This window comes from Grampus griseus (genome assembly GCF_964374135.1).
Source record: "Grampus griseus genome assembly, contig: HAP1_SCAFFOLD_507, whole genome shotgun sequence".
NCBI classification, from domain to species: domain Eukaryota; kingdom Metazoa; phylum Chordata; class Mammalia; order Artiodactyla; family Delphinidae; genus Grampus; species Grampus griseus.
Window position 1 is genome coordinate 129,693 of NW_028132950.1, and position 8,371 is coordinate 138,063.

General features: G+C 47.3%; 1 long non-coding RNA gene across 1 annotated transcript; it reads left to right on the forward strand.

Annotated features, from left to right (window-relative positions):
- The first annotated feature begins 4,795 nt into the window (after nucleotides 1-4,795).
- Nucleotides 4,796-6,911, forward strand: LOC309817823. Its single transcript, XR_014296266.1, has 3 exons — nucleotides 4,796-4,955; nucleotides 5,533-5,597; nucleotides 6,633-6,911. It is a non-coding gene; the product is annotated as an uncharacterized lncRNA (long non-coding RNA).
- The last annotated feature ends 1,460 nt before the right edge of the window (nucleotides 6,912-8,371 follow it).

Genomic DNA, 8,371 nt, shown 5'->3' on the forward strand with positions numbered 1-8,371 from the left:
GAAAGGAGAGGCTGTTACAGATGTTCACGCACGTCCATGTACTCATTTCTCTACGTACTGGCTCTAGTCTGCTCTCTCACCGGTAGTCTTCTTTTAAAATAAACTGCCCATGTTCGTTCTATGCACATGAAGTGTTACTTGGTGAATTCACACTGATTTTCTATTTTGCAGCCTCTAGCCTGCATAACTTTCTGATTAAATTTTAAGTCTTCTTTATTTTTCACACGTTATATACATGAGCTATGTTGAGGCAATTCCCCTTTTATTGAAACTGAAGTTCCAGTTTGTCTTCAGGGAAATGTTATTCCAAAATTTAAAGTATTCCAAATATTCTACTGGGACAGAATTTATGCTTAGGCGTTTTATCCATCAGCAGATTGTCATGAACTCCTATTTTATCCCATTACCATGTCTCTTATGTGATGACTGAGTTCATCCCCAAGAAACATACCATTGACCTGCAGATAAATGGGTCCTTTCTGAACACATGCTGTTTTGGTATCACTTCATGTTTTTTAAGGTCACCTTCCATGTCTGAGAAAAAGAGAAAAGAAATAGCTACAGTGACCTAGGGGAAGGAGAATTTTGCAAATGCTCACAAGGCTAATGTAAGTATGTGTCAAGTATTGGCTTTAACACAGAGAAAAGATGTGAAATGGAGGAATATAGCAACAATTAGATACATGATATAGAACATTGCTGATATATACTATTTTTAAGAGTAAAATGACTGAAAAATAAAATGAAGGTGGGATGTCAGGGAGATTAAGACACAGTAAATCAACAAAAGGGAGAGACTGAAACAAAAGTTGCTACATGAATAATAGTAACAGAAAGAGCACTTTCTCAGAAGCCAAGGAATGTACATAAAGTTAGATGAATAGAGATTAATGTGCTCAAAGAATTAGGACACCATTGGAGTGGTATTTCTGCATTGGCCTTACAAGGTGTGAGAAGACTTCTTCTTCAAGGAAATCTGCAGTTGACATTACAGGTCCTGTTCTCTCACTGACCAGGCCCTCTCCACATGGAATCTCAAGAGCCTGGAGCCCACCTAGAGCTGGGACTCTGGGAATCCTCTTTCTTCCTCTACACCTCTTCTCCTGATTATGGCTGGGAAATCACATCTACTTCTGGAGGCAAAAATCATTTGTGGAAAAATGTATATGGATTTGGAGTTCTGATTTGGGATCTGCGTGTGGTCTTCAGGTTCACATCAGGAGGAGAAGCAAGGCCAACAGGAAAGAGCAGCACAGGGAAGGGCGTCCTGAGCTCTGGCAGCACCACCAGCCCTTCCCCAGAACAGAAGGATGCTGACCATTACTTCAGATGTTAAGGAACTGTCTGTTGATGTGTAGGTCCAAGGACTTTGACAGACTGCAGGATCATTTTTTCCCACTTTCCTCTGATCAGTGTGAATCAATTGTTCTATAGTTGATTAAACTTTATTTTCAAAAAAAAATCCAATATTATAACTCAATGCCAACCCTATGACTTGAATTTTAAAGGGACAATATCTGTTCTGTGTAACTTTGTAGGGTTAAACTCCACCGGAGTTTGCACAGCAGAATGGTTATTGGAAAATATTTAATGCATTTATTTATCCATTTAAGGCCTCCATGGAGTGAGCACCCAGCACTGGTGTGAGTGTTAGATATGGAGCCACAAGAACGACATACTACAGTTATCGGAAAGTCTACTATCTTTTGAAATGGCAAAGATGAAGTAAACAAATGAACAAGATCATTTCGTCCAGGTTTTAGTAAGTGCTTTATGAGTGTATATGTGTCAGGTTGGGGAGGGGAGTGAACTCTGGGGAAGCTACTCTGGATGACTTTTTATTAAATAAATAAATGCTGACAGTGTCATCCACAGAGAACAGATGACTGTTGTTCTCCAGCATCACATCCCTGTGCAGGTTCCTTTGAGATGGCTCTAACAGGCCTCCTTTTTTTTTTTTTTTTTTTGCGTATGTGGTCCTCTCACTGTTGTGGCCTCTCCCATTGTGGAGCACAGGCTCCGGAAGCGCAGGCTCAGCGGCCATGTCTCACGGGCCCAGGCGCTCCACGGCGTCTGGGATCTTCCCAGACCGGGGAACAAACCCGTGTCCCCTGCATCGGCAGGGGCACTGTCAACAACTGAGCCACAAGGGAAGCCCAGGTCTCCCTTTTTTGATGAAGATTATAGCCACAATTTGAAGGTGGCTAATTTCTAAAAACATGCTGGACTTTCTGGTTCAGGCTTCTCCATGCCCAAGAGTATCCAGAGGTGATGGTTGAGGGTGACTGCACTGGGATAAGGCAGTTGTGTGTATCAAAAGCTCAAACCCTTCTTGAGGCCAAGTCCAATATTTCTCTGGGCTGACTTGGCCTATGTCTTTCAAATGCATCACAGAGATGTGCACACTCTGAATACACAATAGTTTTCATGATTAAGGAATATCACATAAGTGGTGTGAAATAACCAGCACATTCTATGACAGAATGTAAGTTCTGAGTTCCAGGCTAGCAATTATAATATTTGTACTTGGGAATTAATAAATAAACCCTGTGTTCCACCAATTTTTATTAAATCTACAGACAACACAAGGCAAGAAATATCCATCTTCTGCCACTAATCAGCTTTGATTGTGGGTAAATTATTTCCCATTTTGAACTTCATAATTTTCAGGTGTGAATAAGTTTCATAACCTCTTGAGAGAGTTGAGTGATTACATGATCTAATAGGTAAGTGCTTCTCACATAACAAAAGCCAATAAATAAAAGCTATATATTATTATATGTTATTTATTATTTGTTCAGGAATATTGTCATTGAAAAGTCAGAGAGCCTTGAGGCAATGTGCACGCCTCTGCATGACTGGACAAGTTTTATAGTAAACTTGAGGTCAGGAGGTGTTGCCTGTATCATCTCCACTCTCATCAGTGTTCATCACCAAATGTGAGGACAAAGTGTGTATGATCAGTCCAGGTGCAAAGTTCAGTTGTCCCCTTGGTTCACATCTGTTGTGTAAGGGGAATTCTTTCCCTTGGGAAAGCAACTCATGGCTCATGAAGTGAAGAGCTAAAACCATGGAGAATCGAGCCAGCAGCCACTGGTGGGGATGACTGGGGCGCCTGAGTGAATGTCTAGGGGCTCCCAGGATGAGGGAACAGGCTGAGGAGGCCAGGTCTGCAGAGTCAAGTTTACACAAGGTCCCCACTTGCATCTGGGCCTGGGTGGAGCAGAGACATTTATGGGCTGGGATGCCAGCTCCTGCCTGGGAGCTGTAGTAGTATGGGGCAGAAAAGCAGGAGGTGCGGCCCATCTTTGTTTCTGAAGACACTCATCTTTCTGGCTCCAGACACCAGGCTATAAGGAAGACTTGATTCTTGTTTTTCAGAGTTGTTTTAGCTATTCTAATTCCTTTGCCTTTCCAACTCAGATTCTTTAAAAGATAAATGCGTATCCTGTTGTCGGTGCTGGCTTTTCTTTTCTTTATTATTATTATTTTTTAACTACCCTGGAAGTTCTACAAATGGCTATTTTCATTGAATAGTTCATTATCAACATCTTTCTAAGTCAGTACCTATAGATCTACCTCATTTAAAAAATATCAGTAACCCAAACACCAATTGATAATAATGCATTGTGGGGATGCACTAACTGGAATTTATTTACTTAAATTCTCTTAATGTCTATGTTTTTGAAATACTCTGTTTTTATATTAAGTAAAGCTGATATCAATATTCTTATTACACATGAAATTTGCAGAGATGTTCCCCACACAGCGTTTGTTGTTTGACTTTGCTTGTGGAATATGTAAAGATCAATTTGTGGTCAAGTTTACCATTCATTTCTCTGATGGCTTCTGGACTTTTTAAAGAAATGCTTCACAAGGACTCCACTATGAAATCACAAATAAAAATTATTCATACATGTTTTCACCGAGTACATTCATCGTTTCAGTTTTTCACTCCACACAGCCCAAGTCGCCGCAATATCTCTAAGTCCGCCCCGGGAGCAGGGACCCGCCCGTGTGCTCGGGGATCCTTCGCTGCAGCCACCCGGCGACATGTTCCCAGCTCCCTCCCCCTTTCTGTCTGCTGCCGGGGTCGGGCCGCGTCGTACCGAGCCGGGGGCTAGCTCCGAGGCGGACGCCCCGGGACGAGCTCGGGCGTTTGGGCGGCCCGCGCTGCACCCTCGCCGGCCGGCCATCGGGATCCTTCCCGAGTCCGTTCTAGTCGTTTGCCGGGCGCTACATAGCGGCCGCTTTGAGATCGTCCCTTCCCTCCGTAGCTTCGGCGACTTTCGCGAGGGCTGTGACTCGGCCGCCAGGCGCGAGGCAGAGTTCCGGGAGGCGCTAATGCTGGCGGCGACAGTCCCGGTGGCGCCGAGGCATGGGCGCTTACTGCTGTAGCCGAAGATTGGCCGAGCAGATTCATGTGGTGTGAGGCCGGCCTTGCGCTTCGTGGCTGTGGTTGGGGTGGTCCTGGTGGGTCTACCAGCACGCCCTGGTACCCCTCCGCCCGCAAGACTGAGCGTGGTTATAGGACACGGTGTCCGTGCCCGACGTCGTCCTCCACGTCCTGGTGGTCGTACTTTCTCAATTTTTCCGAGTCATCCGAAGGTGCGGAACGACACAGATGTACTCGGACGGCGTTTGGCTTTCCTCGGCCTCTCCGCTGGATCCCGAACTTATTCACCAACTTTTTACGTCTCTCGCCGGAGTGGAGCCGGCCCGGATGGAGAAACAAGGAGGCACTGGGAGGGCGACAGCGGGCCTCCTCTTCCTCCTTCCCGCGAGACCATGACGCCCGACCCACAGGCCGTCTGGCGGTGCGTCCTCGCCGCCTTGGGGACCCGGGTCCGTCCAGGTGCCGTCGCGGCAGTGGAGCTGCTCCCCGGCGACCGCCTTCGTTTCTCCATGTTCCACGCGAAGCGGTCACGGGGCTCCGTACATGGGATTCCCTTCAGGTCAGGCTGCATATACAATGTTCCCGTCACCTGTTCTCCTCGGCGCAGCGCTTGTGTGTCGACAGCACACGCAGGTCCCCTCACCGCGGGGTACGACACGGAGTGTCGCGGGCGAGCGGGGAGGACGCTCCAGGCGGCGGCCGTCCCACTTGTGTCTCGGTGGTCGGAGCCCCTAACAAACGTTTGGAAAACAGGGGGCGGCCTGGGCCGTCCGCAGATGGTCCGGAGGAGCCACGAGCCCGTGCGCAATCCTGGTTGGAAGCGGTTGTCTGAGGCTCCCCCACGGAATAAGCCCTCTCTCTGGATCCTAGGAACGGTCTCTGGACCCGCGGTGGCCCACACCGGACCGAGCAACGCGACGAAAGTCGGCCTGGGTCGACCCCAAGAGTTAGGGCGGCAGCTGTACGCCTGCGCCCTTGCACAACCCGGGTTCGTCCCGCTGAGATTCGCACCAGTGGAGCTTCACCTGGGGGGGGGGGGGGGCTCCTGCAGCAAGGTCGACCAGATGGCTTGGCAACGATATTGGGGACGAGAAAAATATACATTGGATTAATGTGGTTTTTTTTTTTTCTTTCAGTGTAAGACTCACAGTAGACTCACCACAACGTGGGCATTCATGAAATAAGAAATCCTGAGATTTTGGTAATGAAAATTACCATTGTTTTTGTTACTCAGCACTAGTGTAATTATTACCACTGTTTGCAGTTAATTTTGAAAACACTGACTAAAGATTCTTTATCCCAAGAGTATTTGAAGATGTTGAAAGAGGGTTTCCAGAATACAGAATTTTCTATCTACGCCTGGGAGTCAGGGAACTCATCCCTCTAATCATGAAGTCCTGCCCCACCCCCTGCAGGACGCAATCTGGAAAGCCAGACACAAATCTGTGCAGCAACAGACCCCAAGTGTCAGTACTTGCTCAGCGACTGAAAACTTCCTCATTATTCACCCTTTGCATTCAGAGCAGAATGTAGGAAAGCCAAATATGTTGCCCTAGGCAGTCATGCGGGCTTCCCCTCTTCTTGTCCTCCGCCTCCAGCTTGCTCACATCACAACTTTCTTTTTTGCCACCAGAAAGCACTTCTGCGTGTGCTTGGGTCAGTGTAACGTGAGAGGCGGTGTCTGTGCCTCTCAGTCTGTAGCGCTGGCTCTGAACAAATAGTGCTTGTCTCGCTTGGGAGGTCTTTCCTCATGTCTACAGAGCTTAGTAGAGTGAGAATGAGAACCAACCAATAAACAAACAACTCAGGATTATATTTTTTTTGACGTTCTCTTATAAAAATCACCTTTACTCATGATGATTTTTAAAGCGAGATACATACACATATCATAAAATTCACCCTTTCATAAGTGTACAATTCAGTGATTTAGAGTTGACATAGAAAGTTGTACAACCATCATCAGTACTAATTGAGAACATTCCATCACCTCAGAAAGAAATCCAGACCTCATTATACAGCCACTTCCCCTCCCCACTCTTCCCCATTAGCCTTCAGCAACCCCCTGTGTGCTTTTTGCCTATGGATTTGCCTGTTCTGGATATTTCAAATAATTGGAATTGCACAATTCTGGACAGCTCTGTCTGGCTTCTCACACTTAGTGTCATGTTGTGGCGTCTCATCCATGTTTTAGCCTGTGGTTCATTCATCTGTTTCACTTAAGAATTTGCCATTCTAGGGCTTCCCTGGTGGAGCAGTTGTTAAGAATCCGCCTGCCAATGCAGAGGACCCATGTTCGAGCCCTGGTTCGGGAAGATCCCACATGGTGCTGAGGGCACATGCACCACAATTACAGAGCCTGTACTCTAGAACCCGCGAACCACAACTACTGAAGCCTGCAAGCGTAGAGCCCATGCTCTGGAACAACAGAAGCCAACTCAATGAGAAGCCCACGCATCACAATGAAGAGTAACCCCCGCTCGCCGCAACTAGAGAAAGCTCGCACACAGCCACGAAGAGCCAATGCAGCCAAAAATAAATAAATAAATAAATAAGAAATAAGAATTTGCCATTCTAGATCATTAAGATATACACATGTACACAGACACTTTCTATCACTTTTTTAAATGTGAAACATACAGAATATATAAATTCTATCATAACCATATTATGCACACAGCTCCATGGTATTATGTCATATTTTCCTGCAAATTCTCAACTTGCTCCACCATCCTACAAATTCCCCCAAGCCCCACGGGCACGAGCGCAGTCCTGTTGTATTTTCTCACAACCCCACACATCACCCACCCCGACCAGGACTCCACCAATGTGTGCCTCATGCTGGCGGCCAAAGAAGACAGCACCTGTGCAGGGAGTGGGGTAGTGGTGGAAAATGGACAGAGAGAGGAAAGGAAACAGAGGTGGCAAAAACGTGATCCCCCAGAACCCACAGTCTCCCAATCAAGTACAGCCCACTTATCCTCAGAGTGGTGTGGCATACGATGATGGCATCCAGGGGGGGAACACTGCCAGTGAGGCTCCACTCCCCAGTGTGCTCTGAGCCCTGGGCTCCCCAGGCTCCTGTGAGTGGGCCGCTTCTGTCACATCCTTCAGCCCTCTGTGGACCACACGCTCAGGCTGGGACTTTTGATTTCCCAGGAGACTGTGCACACTCACGGTGTGTGGCCAGTTGCAAAAGGTCAGGACCAGCCAATAGCAAAGTCCTGTCCCCTGTATTTCAGTGCCGCCCTGATGCCATCTGCCCTTCTCCTACTCACTCTTTCATTCCTCTATGAAAACATTCCACCACCATATTGCAAGCTGGGGTTACGGGGACAGCAGTGACAGGGGACAGCAAGAGTTGAGCATCTTACAGTGAGATGCCAGGAACTCATCCAGGCTCCACCTCAGCCAGCATAACTGTCAGATTTACTTAGAGTTAGGAACAGAGGCTCCAAATGCACTATTGACTTGAAATAGGCCATGCAGAACCTTAGAACTGAGGTGTGGTGGCCGGTAAATCTACCAAGGAGGAACACTGAACCCCAGGTAATCATAATCAGGTTGGTTAAAGGCAAAGAGGGAGGAATGTGTCCTGGTGGGGGAGGGGTGAAAACTTCCTCTGTTTCTGCTTCCCCACTTCCCACTGCCCAGGGGTCCAGCCACTGGGCCACGTCCTCCTCAACCCCATGTGCTCCCATAATGTCTTCTCCTGGCTCAGGCACCACAGAAGGACTCCTGCCTTTAAGGTTCTCAATACTGAGAGGTACAGCCATGAAATGTCTTCAAAGTGTAAACAAATTGAAATGAAAGATAACAGACCTCCAGACTACTGAAGTGGCAGAGGAGGTGAGGGTGAGTAAGGCCCCTTAGGCTCCTGGTCCTTGAATGAGGGAGGAGGAGGAGGAGGAAACTGACCTTCGGTGAACTTGACTTACACATGGCCTGTGTTTAATCCTTTCACTGTTCAGTCATTTA